The sequence below is a fragment of the Medicago sativa genome, chromosome 7 (genome assembly GCF_051527215.1).
Source record: "Medicago sativa cultivar Bolivia chromosome 7, Bolivia_mono, whole genome shotgun sequence".
NCBI lineage: Eukaryota > Viridiplantae > Streptophyta > Magnoliopsida > Fabales > Fabaceae > Medicago > Medicago sativa.
In genome coordinates this window covers 40388765-40408237 of record NC_140755.1, presented here as the reverse complement: position 1 = coordinate 40408237, position 19473 = coordinate 40388765, and positions in this window count along the sequence as shown.

Below are 19473 nucleotides of genomic sequence, written 5' to 3'. Positions count from 1 at the left end.
TTCAAATAATTTCATTTTGCCGAATACAAAACCAAATAGGTTCACATATCATGTTTCGTATCATGGGAGATCGAGGGACAAGTTCAACCTTTATCAAACTTATAACCATATAGGCTAAAATCTCATTTTCGCGACAAAGTCATTCCAATACTTTCATTTTTCCGAATATAAAACCAAATAGGTTCACATATCATCTTTCGCATCAAGGGACATCGAGGGACAAGTTCACTGTTTATCAAACTTCTAACCACATAGGCTAACATTTCATTTTCGCGACAAGGGTCATTTCAATACTTTCATTTTACCAAATTTCAAACCAAATAGGTTCACATATCATGTTTCGCATCAAGGGTCATCGAGGGACATGTTCAACCTTCATATTTAACAAACATGTAACAATATAAGCTAAATTATCGTTTTTGCGATAAGGGTCATCTCATTACTTTCTATTTACTAAATTTAAAACGAAATTTGTTCAAATATTATGTTACGCAATAAAGGACATCGAGGTACAATTTCAACATTAATATTTATCAAACTTTTAACCATATAGGCTAAAATCTCATTTTTGGGACAATGGTCATTCAAATAATTTCATTTTGCCGAATACAAAACCAAATAGGTTCACATATCATTTTTCGTATCAAGGGAGATCGAGGGACAAGTTCAACCTTTATCAAACTTCTAACCATATAGGCTAAAATCTCATTTTCGCGACAAAGTCATTCCAATACTTTCATTTTTCCGAATATAAAACTAAATAGATTCACATATCATCTTTCGCATCAAGGGACATCGAGGGACAAGTTCACTGTTTATCAAACTTCTAACCACATAGGCTAACATTTCATTTTCGCGACAAGGGTCATTTCAATACTTTCATTTTACCAAATTTTAAACCAAATAGGTTCACATATCATGTTTCGCATCAAGGGACATCGAGGGACATGTTCAACCTTCATATTTAACAAACATGTAACAATATAAGCTAAAATCTCGTTTTCGCGATAAGGGTCATTTCATTACTTTCTATTTACCAAATTTAAAACGAAATTGGTTCAAATATTATGTTACGCAATAAAGGACATCGAGGGACAAATTCAACATTAATATTTATCAAACTTTTAACCATATAGGCTAAAATCTCATTTTTGGGACAATGGTCATTCAAATAATTTCATTTTGCCGAATACAAAACCAAATAGGTTCACATATCATGTTTCGTATCAAGGGAGATCGAGGGACAAGTTCAACCTTTATCAAACTTCTAACCATATAGGCTAAAATCTCATTTTCGCGACAAAGTCATTCCAATACTTTCATTTTTCCAAATATAAAACCAAATAGGTTCACATATCTTGTTTCGCATCATGGGACATCGAGGGACAAGTTCACTGTTTATCAAACTACTAACCACATACGCTAACATTTCATTTTCGCGACCAGGGTCATTTCAATACTTTCATTTTACCAAATTTCAAACCAAATAGGTTCACATATCATGTTTCGCATCAAGGGACATCGAGGGACATGTTCAACCTTCATATTTAACAAACATGTAACAATATAAGCTAAAATATCATTTTCGCGATAAGGGTCATCTCATTACTTTCTATTTACTAAATTTAAAACGAAATTGGTTCAAATATTATGTTACGCAATAAAGGACATCAAGGGACAATTTCAACATTAATATTTATCAAACTTTTAACCATATCGGCAAAAATCTCATTTTTGGGACAATGGTCATTCAAATAATTTCATTTTGCCGAATACAAAACCAAATAGGTTCACATATCATGTTTCGTATCAAGGAAGATCGAGGGACAAGTTCAACCTTTATCAAATAGGCTAAAATCTCATTTTCGCGACAAAGTCATTCCAATACTTTCATTTTTCCGAATATAAAACTAAATAGGTTCACATATCATCTTTCGCATCAAGGGACATCGAGGGACAAGTTCACTGTTTATCAAACTTCTAGCCACATAGGCTAAAATTTCATTTTCGCGACAAGGGTCATTTCAATACTTTCATTTAATCGAATTTCAAACCAAATAGGTTCACATATCATGTTTCGCTTCAAGGGACATCGAGGGACATGTTCAACCTTCATATTTAACAAACATGTAACAATATAAGCTAAAATATCATTTTCGCGATAAGGGTCATCTCATTACTTTCTATTAACTAAATTTAAAACGAAATTGGTTCAAATATTATGTTACGCAATAAAGGACATCAAGGGACAATTTCAACATTAATATTTATCAAACTTTTAACCATATCGGCAAAAATCTCATTTTTGGGACAATGGTCATTCAAATAATTTCATTTTGCCGAATACAAAACCAAATAGGTTCACATATCATGTTTCGTATCAAGGGAGATCGAGGGACAAGTTCAACCTTTATCATATAGGCTAAAATCTCATTTTCGCGACAAAGTCATTCCAATGCTTTCATTTTTCCGAATATAAAACCAAATAGGTTCACATATCATGTTTCGCATCAAGGGACATCGAGGGACAAGTTCACTGTTTATCAAACTTCTAACCACATAGGCTAACATTTCATTTTCGCGACAAGGGTCATTTCAATACTTTCATTTTACCAAATTTCAAACCAAATAAGTTCACATATCATGTTTCGCATCAAGGGACATCGAGGGACATGTTCAACCTTCATATTTAACAAACATGTAACAATATAAGCTAAAATATCATTTTCGCGATAAGGGTCATCTCATTACTTTCTATTTACTAAATTTAAAACGAAATTGGTTCAAATATTATGTTACGCAATAAAGGACATCAAGGGACAATTTCAACATTAATATTTATCAAACTTTTAACCATATAGGCAAAAATCTCATTTTTGGGACAATGGTCATTCAAATAATTTCATTTTGCCGAACTCAAAACCAAATAGGTTCACATATCATGTTTCGTATCAAGGGAGATCGAGGGACAAGTTCAACCTTTATCATATAGGCTAAAATCTCATTTTCGCGACAAAGTCATTCCAATGCTTTCATTTTTCCGAATATAAAACCAAATAGGTTCACATATCATGTTTCGCATCAAGGGACATCGAGGGACAAGTTCACTGTTTATCAAACTTCTAACCACATAGGCTAACATTTCATTTTCACGACAAGGGTCATTTCAATACTTTCATTTTACCGAATTTCAAACCAAATAGCTTCACATATCATGTTTCGCATCAAGGGACATCGAGGGACATGTTCAACCTTCATATTTAACAAACATGTAACAATATAAGCTAAAATCTCGTTTTCGCGATAAGGGTCATCTCAATACTTTCTATTTACCAAATTTAAAACGAAATTGGTTCAAATATTATGTTACGCAATAAAGGACATCGAGGGACAAATTCAACATTAATATTTATCAAACTTTTAACCATATAGGCTAAAATCTCATTTTTGGGACAATGGTCATTCAAATAATTTCATTTTGCCGAATACAAAACCAAATAGGTTCACATATCATGTTTCGTATCATGGGAGATCGAGGGACAAGTTCAACCTTTATCAAACTTATAACCATATAGGCTAAAATCTCATTTTCGCGACAAAGTCATTCCAATACTTTCATTTTTCCGAATATAAAACCAAATAGGTTCACATATCATCTTTCGCATCAAGGGACATCGAGGGACAAGTTCACTGTTTATCAAACTTCTAACCACATAGGCTAACATTTCATTTTCGCGACAAGGGTCATTTCAATACTTTCATTTTACCAAATTTCAAACCAAATAGGTTCACATATCATGTTTCGCATCAAGGGTCATCGAGGGACATGTTCAACCTTCATATTTAACAAACATGTAACAATATAAGCTAAATTATCGTTTTTGCGATAAGGGTCATCTCATTACTTTCTATTTACTAAATTTAAAACGAAATTTGTTCAAATATTATGTTACGCAATAAAGGACATCGAGGTACAATTTCAACATTAATATTTATCAAACTTTTAACCATATAGGCTAAAATCTCATTTTTGGGACAATGGTCATTCAAATAATTTCATTTTGCCGAATACAAAACCAAATAGGTTCACATATCATTTTTCGTATCAAGGGAGATCGAGGGACAAGTTCAACCTTTATCAAACTTCTAACCATATAGGCTAAAATCTCATTTTCGCGACAAAGTCATTCCAATACTTTCATTTTTCCGAATATAAAACTAAATAGATTCACATATCATCTTTCGCATCAAGGGACATCGAGGGACAAGTTCACTGTTTATCAAACTTCTAACCACATAGGCTAACATTTCATTTTCGCGACAAGGGTCATTTCAATACTTTCATTTTACCAAATTTTAAACCAAATAGGTTCACATATCATGTTTCGCATCAAGGGACATCGAGGGACATGTTCAACCTTCATATTTAACAAACATGTAACAATATAAGCTAAAATCTCGTTTTCGCGATAAGGGTCATTTCATTACTTTCTATTTACCAAATTTAAAACGAAATTGGTTCAAATATTATGTTACGCAATAAAGGACATCGAGGGACAAATTCAACATTAATATTTATCAAACTTTTAACCATATAGGCTAAAATCTCATTTTTGGGACAATGGTCATTCAAATAATTTCATTTTGCCGAATACAAAACCAAATAGGTTCACATATCATGTTTCGTATCAAGGGAGATCGAGGGACAAGTTCAACCTTTATCAAACTTCTAACCATATAGGCTAAAATCTCATTTTCGCGACAAAGTCATTCCAATACTTTCATTTTTCCAAATATAAAACCAAATAGGTTCACATATCTTGTTTCGCATCATGGGACATCGAGGGACAAGTTCACTGTTTATCAAACTACTAACCACATACGCTAACATTTCATTTTCGCGACCAGGGTCATTTCAATACTTTCATTTTACCAAATTTCAAACCAAATAGGTTCACATATCATGTTTCGCATCAAGGGACATCGAGGGACATGTTCAACCTTCATATTTAACAAACATGTAACAATATAAGCTAAAATATCATTTTCGCGATAAGGGTCATCTCATTACTTTCTATTTACTAAATTTAAAACGAAATTGGTTCAAATATTATGTTACGCAATAAAGGACATCAAGGGACAATTTCAACATTAATATTTATCAAACTTTTAACCATATCGGCAAAAATCTCATTTTTGGGACAATGGTCATTCAAATAATTTCATTTTGCCGAATACAAAACCAAATAGGTTCACATATCATGTTTCGTATCAAGGGAGATCGAGGGACAAGTTCAACCTTTATCAAATAGGCTAAAATCTCATTTTCGCGACAAAGTCATTCCAATGCTTTCATTTTTCCGAATATAAAACCAAATAGGTTCACATATCATGTTTCGCATCAAGGGACATCGAGGGACAAGTTCACTGTTTATCAAACTTCTAACCACATAGGCTAACATTTCATTTTCACGACAAGGGTCATTTCAATACTTTCATTTTACCAAATTTTAAACCAAATAGGTTCACATATCATGTTTCGCATCAAGGAACATCGAGGGACATGTTCAACCTTCATATTTAACAAACATGTAACAATATAAGCTAAAATCTCGTTTTCGCGATAAGGGTCATTTCATTACTTTCTATTTACCAAATTTAAAACGAAATTGGTTCAAATATTATGTTACGCAATAAAGGACATCGAGGGACAAATTCAACATTAATATTTATCAAACTTTTAACCATATAGGCTAAAATCTCATTTTTGGGACAATGGTCATTCAAATAATTTCATTTTGCCGAATACAAAACCAAATAGGTTCACATATCATTTTTCGTATCAAGGGAGATCGAGGGACAAGTTCAACCTTTATCAAACTTGTAACCATATAGGCTAAAATCTCATTTTCGCGACAAAGTCATTCCAATACTTTCATTTTTCCGAATATAAAACTAAATAGGTTCACATATCATCTTTCGCATCAAGGGACATCGAGGGACAAGTTCACTGTTTATCAAACTTCTAGCCACATAGGCTAAAATTTCATTTTCGCGACAAGGGTCATTTCAATACTTTCATTTAATCGAATTTCAAACCAAATAGGTTCACATATCATGTTTCGCTTCAAGGGACATCGAGGGACATGTTCAACCTTCATATTTAACAAACATGTAACAATATAAGCTAAAATATCATTTTCGCGACAAGGGTCATCTCATTACTTTCTATTTACTAAATTTAAAACGAAATTGGTTCAAATATTTTGTTACGCAATAAAGGACATCAAGGGACAATTTCAACATTAATATTTATCAAACTTTTAACCATATCGGCAAAAATCTCATTTTTGGGACAATGGTCATTCAAATAATTTCATTTTGCCGAATACAAAACCAAATAGGTTCACATATCATGTTTCGTATCAAGGGAGATCGAGGGACAAGTTCAACCTTTATCATATAGGCTAAAATCTCATTTTCGCGACAAAGTCATTCCAATGCTTTCATTTTTCCGAATATAAAACCAAATAGGTTCACATATCATGTTTCGCATCAAGGGACATCGAGGGACAAGTTCACTGTTTATCAAACTTCTAACCACATAGGCTAACATTTCATTTTCGCGACAAGGGTCATTTCAATACTTTCATTTTACCAAATTTCAAACCAAATAAGTTCACATATCATGTTTCGCATCAAGGGACATCGAGGGACATGTTCAACCTTCATATTTAACAAACATGTAACAATATAAGCTAAAATATCATTTTCGCGATAAGGGTCATCTCATTACTTTCTATTTACTAAATTTAAAACGAAATTGGTTCAAATATTATGTTACGCAATAAAGGACATCAAGGGACAATTTCAACATTAATATTTATCAAGCTTTTAACCATATAGGCAAAAATCTCATTTTTGGGACAATGGTCATTCAAATAATTTCATTTTGCCGAATAGAAAACCAAATAGGTTCACATATCATGTTTCGTATCAAGGGAGATCAAGGGACAAGTTCAACCTTTATCATATAGGCTAAAATCTCATTTTCGCGACAAAGTCATTCCAATGCTTTCATTTTTCCGAATATAAAACCAAATAGGTTCACATATCATGTTTCGCATCAAGGGACATCGAGGGACAAGTTCACTGTTTATCAAACTTCTAACCACATAGGCTAACATTTCATTTTCACGACAAGGGTCATTTCAATACTTTCATTTTACCGAATTTCAAACCAAATAGGTTCACATATCATGTTTCGCTTCAAGGGACATCGAGGGACATGTTCAACCTTCATATTTAACAAACATGTAACAATATAAGCTAAAATCTCGTTTTCTCGATAAGGGTCATCTCAATACTTTCTATTTACCAAATTTAAAACGAAATTGGTTCAAATATTATGTTACGCAATAAAGGACATCGAGGGACAAATTCAACATTAATATTTATCAAACTTTTAACCATATAGGCTAAAATCTCATTTTTGGGACAATGGTCATTCAAATAATTTCATTTTGCCGAATACAAAACCAAATAGGTTCACATATCATGTTTCGTATCATGGGAGATCGAGGGACAAGTTCAACCTTTATCAAACTTATAACCATATAGGCTAAAATCTCATTTTCGCGACAAAGTCATTCCAATACTTTCATTTTTCCGAATATAAAACCAAATAGGTTCACATATCATCTTTCGCATCAAGGGACATCGAGGGACAAGTTCACTGTTTATCAAACTTCTAACCACATAGGCTAACATTTCATTTTCGCGACAAGGGTCATTTCAATACTTTCATTTTACCAAATTTCAAACCAAATAGGTTCACATATCATGTTTCGCATCAAGGGTCATCGAGGGACATGTTCAACCTTCATATTTAACAAACATGTAACAATATAAGCTAAATTATCGTTTTTGCGATAAGGGTCATCTCATTACTTTCTATTCACTAAATTTAAAACGAAATTGGTTCAAATATTATGTTACGCAATAAAGGACATCGAGGTACAATTTCAACATTAATATTTATCAAACTTTTAACCATATAGGCTAAAATCTCATTTTTGGGACAATGGTCATTCAAATAATTTCATTTTGCCGAATACAAAACCAAATAGGTTCACATATCATGTTTCGTATCAAGGGAGATCGAGGGACAAGTTCAACCTTTATCAAACTTCTAACCATATAGGCTAAAATCTCATTTTCGCGACAAAGTCATTCCAATACATTCATTTTTCCGAATATAAAACTAAATAGATTCACATATCATCTTTCGCATCATGGGACATCGAGGGACATGTTCACTGTTTATCAAACTTCTAACCACATAGGCTAACATTTCATTTTCGCGACAAGGGTCATTTCAATACTTTCATTTTACCAAATTTCAAACCAAATAGGTTCACATATCATGTTTCGCATCAAGGGTCATCGAGGGACATGTTCAACCTTCATATTTAACAAACATGTAACAATATAAGCTAAATTATCGTTTTTGCGATAAGGGTCATCTCATTACTTTCTATTTACTAAATTTAAAACGAAATTTGTTCAAATATTATGTTACGCAATAAAGGACATCGAGGTACAATTTCAACATTAATATTTATCAAACTTTTAACCATATAGGCTAAAATCTCATTTTTGGGACAATGGTCATTCAAATAATTTCATTTTGCCGAATACAAAACCAAATAGGTTCACATATCATTTTTCGTATCAAGGGAGATCGAGGGACAAGTTCAACCTTTATCAAACTTCTAACCATATAGGCTAAAATCTCATTTTCGCGACAAAGTCATTCCAATACTTTCATTTTTCCGAATATAAAACTAAATAGATTCACATATCATCTTTCGCATCAAGGGACATCGAGGGACAAGTTCACTGTTTATCAAACTTCTAACCACATAGGCTAACATTTCATTTTCGCGACAAGGGTCATTTCAATACTTTCATTTTACCAAATTTTAAACCAAATAGGTTCACATATCATGTTTCGCATCAAGGGACATCGAGGGACATGTTCAACCTTCATATTTAACAAACATGTAACAATATAAGCTAAAATCTCGTTTTCGCGATAAGGGTCATTTCATTACTTTCTATTTACCAAATTTAAAACGAAATTGGTTCAAATATTATGTTACGCAATAAAGGACATCGAGGGACAAATTCAACATTAATATTTATCAAACTTTTAACCATATAGGCTAAAATCTCATTTTTGGGACAATGGTCATTCAAATAATTTCATTTTGCCGAATACAAAACCAAATAGGTTCACATATCATGTTTCGTATCAAGGGAGATCGAGGGACAAGTTCAACCTTTATCAAACTTCTAACCATATAGGCTAAAATCTCATTTTCGCGACAAAGTCATTCCAATACTTTCATTTTTCCAAATATAAAACCAAATAGGTTCACATATCTTGTTTCGCATCATGGGACATCGAGGGACAAGTTCACTGTTTATCAAACTACTAACCACATACGCTAACATTTCATTTTCGCGACCAGGGTCATTTCAATACTTTCATTTTACCAAATTTCAAACCAAATAGGTTCACATATCATGTTTCGCATCAAGGGACATCGAGGGACATGTTCAACCTTCATATTTAACAAACATGTAACAATATAAGCTAAAATATCATTTTCGCGATAAGGGTCATCTCATTACTTTCTATTTACTAAATTTAAAACGAAATTGGTTCAAATATTATGTTACGCAATAAAGGACATCAAGGGACAATTTCAACATTAATATTTATCAAACTTTTAACCATATCGGCAAAAATCTCATTTTTGGGACAATGGTCATTCAAATAATTTCATTTTGCCGAATACAAAACCAAATAGGTTCACATATCATGTTTCGTATCAAGGGAGATCGAGGGACAAGTTCAACCTTTATCAAATAGGCTAAAATCTCATTTTCGCGACAAAGTCATTCCAATGCTTTCATTTTTCCGAATATAAAACCAAATAGGTTCACATATCATGTTTCGCATCAAGGGACATCGAGGGACAAGTTCACTGTTTATCAAACTTCTAACCACATAGGCTAACATTTCATTTTCACGACAAGGGTCATTTCAATACTTTCATTTTACCAAATTTTAAACCAAATAGGTTCACATATCATGTTTCGCATCAAGGAACATCGAGGGACATGTTCAACCTTCATATTTAACAAACATGTAACAATATAAGCTAAAATCTCGTTTTCGCGATAAGGGTCATTTCATTACTTTCTATTTACCAAATTTAAAACGAAATTGGTTCAAATATTATGTTACGCAATAAAGGACATCGAGGGACAAATTCAACATTAATATTTATCAAACTTTTAACCATATAGGCTAAAATCTCATTTTTGGGACAATGGTCATTCAAATAATTTCATTTTGCCGAATACAAAACCAAATAGGTTCACATATCATTTTTCGTATCAAGGGAGATCGAGGGACAAGTTCAACCTTTATCAAACTTGTAACCATATAGGCTAAAATCTCATTTTCGCGACAAAGTCATTCCAATACTTTCATTTTTCCGAATATAAAACTAAATAGGTTCACATATCATCTTTCGCATCAAGGGACATCGAGGGACAAGTTCACTGTTTATCAAACTTCTAGCCACATAGGCTAAAATTTCATTTTCGCGACAAGGGTCATTTCAATACTTTCATTTAATCGAATTTCAAACCAAATAGGTTCACATATCATGTTTCGCTTCAAGGGACATCGAGGGACATGTTCAACCTTCATATTTAACAAACATGTAACAATATAAGCTAAAATATCATTTTCGCGACAAGGGTCATCTCATTACTTTCTATTTACTAAATTTAAAACGAAATTGGTTCAAATATTTTGTTACGCAATAAAGGACATCAAGGGACAATTTCAACATTAATATTTATCAAACTTTTAACCATATCGGCAAAAATCTCATTTTTGGGACAATGGTCATTCAAATAATTTCATTTTGCCGAATACAAAACCAAATAGGTTCACATATCATGTTTCGTATCAAGGGAGATCGAGGGACAAGTTCAACCTTTATCATATAGGCTAAAATCTCATTTTCGCGACAAAGTCATTCCAATGCTTTCATTTTTCCGAATATAAAACCAAATAGGTTCACATATCATGTTTCGCATCAAGGGACATCGAGGGACAAGTTCACTGTTTATCAAACTTCTAACCACATAGGCTAACATTTCATTTTCGCGACAAGGGTCATTTCAATACTTTCATTTTACCAAATTTCAAACCAAATAAGTTCACATATCATGTTTCGCATCAAGGGACATCGAGGGACATGTTCAACCTTCATATTTAACAAACATGTAACAATATAAGCTAAAATATCATTTTCGCGATAAGGGTCATCTCATTACTTTCTATTTACTAAATTTAAAACGAAATTGGTTCAAATATTATGTTACGCAATAAAGGACATCAAGGGACAATTTCAACATTAATATTTATCAAGCTTTTAACCATATAGGCAAAAATCTCATTTTTGGGACAATGGTCATTCAAATAATTTCATTTTGCCGAATAGAAAACCAAATAGGTTCACATATCATGTTTCGTATCAAGGGAGATCAAGGGACAAGTTCAACCTTTATCATATAGGCTAAAATCTCATTTTCGCGACAAAGTCATTCCAATGCTTTCATTTTTCCGAATATAAAACCAAATAGGTTCACATATCATGTTTCGCATCAAGGGACATCGAGGGACAAGTTCACTGTTTATCAAACTTCTAACCACATAGGCTAACATTTCATTTTCACGACAAGGGTCATTTCAATACTTTCATTTTACCGAATTTCAAACCAAATAGGTTCACATATCATGTTTCGCTTCAAGGGACATCGAGGGACATGTTCAACCTTCATATTTAACAAACATGTAACAATATAAGCTAAAATCTCGTTTTCTCGATAAGGGTCATCTCAATACTTTCTATTTACCAAATTTAAAACGAAATTGGTTCAAATATTATGTTACGCAATAAAGGACATCGAGGGACAAATTCAACATTAATATTTATCAAACTTTTAACCATATAGGCTAAAATCTCATTTTTGGGACAATGGTCATTCAAATAATTTCATTTTGCCGAATACAAAACCAAATAGGTTCACATATCATGTTTCGTATCATGGGAGATCGAGGGACAAGTTCAACCTTTATCAAACTTATAACCATATAGGCTAAAATCTCATTTTCGCGACAAAGTCATTCCAATACTTTCATTTTTCCGAATATAAAACCAAATAGGTTCACATATCATCTTTCGCATCAAGGGACATCGAGGGACAAGTTCACTGTTTATCAAACTTCTAACCACATAGGCTAACATTTCATTTTCGCGACAAGGGTCATTTCAATACTTTCATTTTACCAAATTTCAAACCAAATAGGTTCACATATCATGTTTCGCATCAAGGGTCATCGAGGGACATGTTCAACCTTCATATTTAACAAACATGTAACAATATAAGCTAAATTATCGTTTTTGCGATAAGGGTCATCTCATTACTTTCTATTCACTAAATTTAAAACGAAATTGGTTCAAATATTATGTTACGCAATAAAGGACATCGAGGTACAATTTCAACATTAATATTTATCAAACTTTTAACCATATAGGCTAAAATCTCATTTTTGGGACAATGGTCATTCAAATAATTTCATTTTGCCGAATACAAAACCAAATAGGTTCACATATCATTTTTCGTATCAAGGGAGATCGAGGGACAAGTTCAACCTTTATCAAACTTCTAACCATATAGGCTAAAATCTCATTTTCGCGACAAAGTCATTCCAATACTTTCATTTTTCCGAATATAAAACTAAATAGATTCACATATCATCTTTCGCATCAAGGGACATCGAGGGACAAGTTCACTGTTTATCAAACTTCTAACCACATAGGCTAACATTTCATTTTCGCGACAAGGGTCATTTCAATACTTTCATTTTACCAAATTTTAAACCAAATAGGTTCACATATCATGTTTCGCATCAAGGGACATCGAGGGACATGTTCAACCTTCATATTTAACAAACATGTAACAATATAAGCTAAAATCTCGTTTTCGCGATAAGGGTCATTTCATTACTTTCTATTTACCAAATTTAAAACGAAATTGGTTCAAATATTATGTTACGCAATAAAGGACATCGAGGGACAAATTCAACATTAATATTTATCAAACTTTTAACCATATAGGCTAAAATCTCATTTTTGGGACAATGGTCATTCAAATAATTTCATTTTGCCGAATACAAAACCAAATAGGTTCACATATCATGTTTCGTATCAAGGGAGATCGAGGGACAAGTTCAACCTTTATCAAACTTCTAACCATATAGGCTAAAATCTCATTTTCGCGACAAAGTCATTCCAATACTTTCATTTTTCCAAATATAAAACCAAATAGGTTCACATATCTTGTTTCGCATCAAGGGACATCGAGGGACAAGTTCACTGTTTATCAAACTACTAACCACATACGCTAACATTTCATTTTCGCGACCAGGGTCATTTCAATACTTTCATTTTACCAAATTTCAAACCAAATAGGTTCACATATCATGTTTCGCATCAAGGGACATCGAGGGACATGTTCAACCTTCATATTTAACAAACATGTAACAATATAAGCTAAAATATCATTTTCGCGATAAGGGTCATCTCATTACTTTCTATTTACTAAATTTAAAACGAAATTGGTTCAAATATTATGTTACGCAATAAAGGACATCAAGGGACAATTTCAACATTAATATTTATCAAACTTTTAACCATATCGGCAAAAATCTCATTTTTGGGACAATGGTCATTCAAATAATTTCATTTTGCCGAATACAAAACCAAATAGGTTCACATATCATGTTTCGTATCAAGGGAGATCGAGGGACAAGTTCAACCTTTATCAAACTTCTAACCATATAGGCTAAAATCTCATTTTCGCGACAAAGTCATTCCAATACTTTCATTTTTCCAAATATAAAACCAAATAGGTTCACATATCTTGTTTCGCATCAAGGGACATCGAGGGACAAGTTCACTGTTTATCAAACTTCTAACCACATACGCTAACATTTCATTTTCGCGACCAGGGTCATTTCAATACTTTCATTTTACCAAATTTCAAACCAAATAGGTTCACATATCATGTTTCGCATCAAGGGACATCGAGGGACATGTTCAACCTTCATATTTAACAAACATGTAACAATATAAGCTAAAATATCATTTTCGCGATAAGGGTCATCTCATTACTTTCTATTTACTAAATTTAAAACGAAATTGGTTCAAATATTATGTTACGCAATAAAGGACATCAAGGGACAATTTCAACATTAATATTTATCAAACTCTTAACCATATCGGCAAAAATCTCATTTTTGGGACAATGGTCATTCAAATAATTTCATTTTGCCGAATACAAAACCAAATAGGTTCACATATCATGTTTCGTATCAAGGGCGATCGAGGGACAAGTTCAACCTTTATCATATAAGCTAAAATCTCATTTTCGCGACAAAGTCATTCCAATGCTTTCATTTTTCCGAATATAAAACCAAATAGGTTCACATATCATGTTTCGCATCAAGGGACATCGAGGGACAAGTTCACTGTTTATCAAACTTCTAACCACATAGGCTAACATTTCATTTTCACGACAAGCGTCATTTCAATACTTTCATTTTACCGAATTTCAAACCAAATAGGTTCACATATCATGTTTCGCATCAAGGGACATCGAGGGACATGTTCAACCTTCATATTTAACAAACATGTAACAATATAAGCTAAAATCTCGTTTTTGCGATAAGGGTTATCTCATTACTTTCTACTTACCAAATTTAAAACGAAATTGGTTCAAATATTATGTTACACAATAAAGGACATCGAGGCACAAATTCAACATTAATATTTATCAAACTTTTAACCATATAGGCTAAAATCTCATTTTTGGGACAATGGTCATTCAAATAATTTCATTTTGCCGAATACAAAACCAAATAGGTTCACATATCATTTTTCGTATCAAGGGAGATCGAGGGACAAGTTCAACCTTTATCAAACTTCTAACCATATAGGCTAAAATCTCATTTTCGCGACAAAGTCATTCCAATACTTTCATTTTTCCGAATATAAAACTAAATAGATTCACATATCATCTTTCGCATCAAGGGACATCGAGGGACAAGTTCACTGTTTATCAAACTTCTAACCACATAGGCTAACATTTCATTTTCGCGACAAGGGTCATTTCAATACTTTCATTTTACCAAATTTTAAACCAAATAGGTTCACATATCATGTTTCGCATCAAGGGACATCGAGGGACATGTTCAACCTTCATATTTAACAAACATGTAACAATATAAGCTAAAATCTCGTTTTCGCGATAAGGGTCATTTCATTACTTTCTATTTACCAAATTTAAAACGAAATTGGTTCAAATATTATGTTACGCAATAAAGGACATCGAGGGACAAATTCAACATTAATATTTATCAAACTTTTAACCATATAGGCTAAAATCTCATTTTTGGGACAATGGTCATTCAAATAATTTCATTTTGCCGAATACAAAACCAAATAGGTTCACATATCATTTTTCGTATCAAGGGAGATCGAGGGACAAGTTCAACCTTTATCAAACTTGTAACCATATAGGCTAAAATCTCATTTTCGCGACAAAGTCATTCCAACACTTTCATTTTTCCGAATATAAAACTAAATAGGTTCACATATCATCTTTCGCATCAAGGGACATCGAGGGACAAGTTCACTGTTTATCAAACTTCTAACCACATAGGCTAAAATTTCATTTTCGCGACAAGGGTCATTTCAATACTTTCATTTAATCGAATTTCAAACCAAATAGGTTCACATATCATGTTTCGCATCAAGGGACATCGAGGGACATGTTCAACCTTCATATTTAACAAACATGTAACAATATAAGCTAAAATCTCGTTTTCGCGATAAGGGTCATCTCATTACTTTCTATTTACCAAATTTAAAACGAAATTGGTTCAAATATTATGTTACGTAATAAAGGACATCGAGGGACAATTTCAACATTAATATTTATCAAACTTTTAACCATATAGGCTAAAATCTCATTTTTGGGACAATGGTCATTCAAATAATTTCATTTTGCCGAATACAAAACCAAATAGGTTCACATATCATTTTTCGTATCAAGGGAGATCGAGGGACAAGTTCAACCTTTATCATATAGGCTAAAATCTCATTTTCGCGACAAAGTCATTCCAATGCTTTCATTTTTCCGAATATAAAACCAAATAGGTTCACATATCATGTTTCGCATCAAGGGACATCGAGGGACAAGTTCACTGTTTATCAAACTTCTAACCACATAGGCTAACATTTCATTTTCACGACAAGGGTCATTTCAATACTTTCATTTTACCGAATTTCAAACCAAATAGCTTCACATATCATGTTTCGCATCAAGGGACATCGAGGGACATGTTCAACCTTCATATTTAACAAACATGTAACAATATAAGTTAAAATCTCGTTTTCGCGATAAGGGTCATCTCAATACTTTCTATTTACCAAATTTAAAACGAAATTGGTTCAAATATTATGTTACGCAATAAAGGACATCGAGGGACAAATTCAACATTAATATTTATCAAACTTTTAACCATATAGGCTAAAATTTCATTTTTGGGACAATGGTCATTCAAATAATTTCATTTTGCCGAATACAAAACCAAATAGGTTCACATATCATGTTTCGTATCATGGGAGATCGAGGGACAAGTTCAACCTTTATCAAACTTATAACCATATAGGCTAAAATCTCATTTTCGCGACAAAGTCATTCCAATACTTTCATTTTTCCGAATATAAAACCAAATAGGTTCACATATCATCTTTCGCATCAAGGGACATCGAGGGACAAGTTCACTGTTTATCAAACTTCTAACCACATAGGCTAACATTTCATTTTCACGACAAGGGTCATTTCAATACTTTCATTTTACCAAATTTCAAACCAAATAGGTTCACATATCATGTTTCGCATCAAGGGTCATCGAGGGACATGTTCAACCTTCATATTTAACAAACATGTAACAATATAAGCTAAATTATCGTTTTTGCGATAAGGGTCATCTCATTACTTTCTATTCACTAAATTTAAAACGAAATTGGTTCAAATATTATGTTACGCAATAAAGGACATCGAGGTACAATTTCAACATTAATATTTATCAAACTTTTAACCATATAGGCTAAAATCTCATTTTTGGGACAATGGTCATTCAAATAATTTCATTTTGCCGAATACAAAACCAAATAGGTTCACATATCATTTTTCGTATCAAGGGAGATCGAGGGACAAGTTCAACCTTTATCAAACTTCTAACCATATAGGCTAAAATCTCATTTTCGCGACAAAGTCATTCCAATACTTTCATTTTTCCGAATATAAAACTAAATAGATTCACATATCATCTTTCGCATCAAGGGACATCGAGGGACAAGTTCACTGTTTATCAAACTTCTAACCACATAGGCTAACATTTCATTTTCGCGACAAGGGTCATTTCAATACTTTCATTTTACCAAATTTTAAACCAAATAGGTTCACATATCATGTTTCGCATCAAGGGACATCGAGGGACATGTTCAACCTTCATATTTAACAAACATGTAACAATATAAGCTAAAATCTCGTTTTCGCGATAAGGGTCATTTCATTACTTTCTATTTACCAAATTTAAAACGAAATTGGTTCAAATATTATGTTACGCAATAAAGGACATCGAGGGACAAATTCAACATTAATATTTATCAAACTTTTAACCATATAGGCTAAAATTTCATTTTTGGGACAATGGTCATTCAAATAATTTCATTTTGCCGAATACAAAACCAAATAGGTTCACATATCATGTTTCGTATCATGGGAGATCGAGGGACAAGTTCAACCTTTATCAAACTTATAACCATATAGGCTAAAATCTCATTTTCGCGACAAAGTCATTCCAATACTTTCATTTTTCCGAATATAAAACCAAATAGGTTCACATATCATCTTTCGCATCAAGGGACATCGAGGGACAAGTTCACTGTTTATCAAACTTCTAACCACATAGGCTAACATTTCATTTTCACGACAAGGGTCATTTCAATACTTTCATTTTACCAAATTTCAAACCAAATAGGTTCACATATCATGTTTCGCATCAAGGGTCATCGAGGGACATGTTCAACCTTCATATTTAACAAACATGTAACAATATAAGCTAAATTATCGTTTTTGCGATAAGGGTCATCTCATTACTTTCTATTCACTAAATTTAAAACGAAATTGGTTCAAATATTATGTTACGCAATAAAGGACATCGAGGTACAATTTCAACATTAATATTTATCAAACTTTTAACCATATAGGCTAAAATCTCATTTTTGGGACAATGGTCATTCAAATAATTTCATTTTGCCGAATACAAAACCAAATAGGTTCACATATCATTTTTCGTATCAAGGGAGATCGAGGGACAAGTTCAACCTTTATCAAACTTCTAACCATATAGGCTAAAATCTCATTTTCGCGACAAAGTCATTCCAATACTTTCATTTTTCCGAATATAAAACTAAATAGATTCACATATCATCTTTCGCATCAAGGGACATCGAGGGACAAGTTCACTGTTTATCAAACTTCTAACCACATAGGCTAACATTTCATTTTCGCGACAAGGGTCATTTCAATACTTTCATTTTACCAAATTTTAAACCAAATAGGTTCACATATCATGTTTCGCATCAAGGGACATCGAGGGACATGTTCAACCTTCATATTTAACAAACATGTAACAATATAAGCTAAAATCTCGTTTTCGCGATAAGGGTCATTTCATTACTTTCTATTTACCAAATTTAAAACGAAATTGGTTCAAATATTATGTTACGCAATAAAGGACATCGAGGGACAAATTCAACATTAATATTTATCAAACTTTTAACCATATAGGCTAAAATCTCATTTTTGGGACAATGGTCATTCAAATAATTTCATTTTGCCGAATACAAAACCAAATAGGTTCACATATCATGTTTCGTATCAAGGGAGATCGAGGGACAAGTTCAACCTTTATCAAACTTCTAACCATATAGGCTAAAATCTCATTTTCGCGACAAAGTCATTCCAATACTTTCATTTTTCCAAATATAAAACCAAATAGGTTCACATATCTTGTTTCGCATCAAGGGACATCGAGGGACTAGTTCACTGTTTATCAAACTTCTAACCACATACGCTAACATTTCATTTTCGCGACCAGGGTCATTTCAATACTTTCATTTTACCAAATTTCAAACCAAATAGGTTCACATATCATGTTTCGCATCAAGGGACATCGAGGGACAT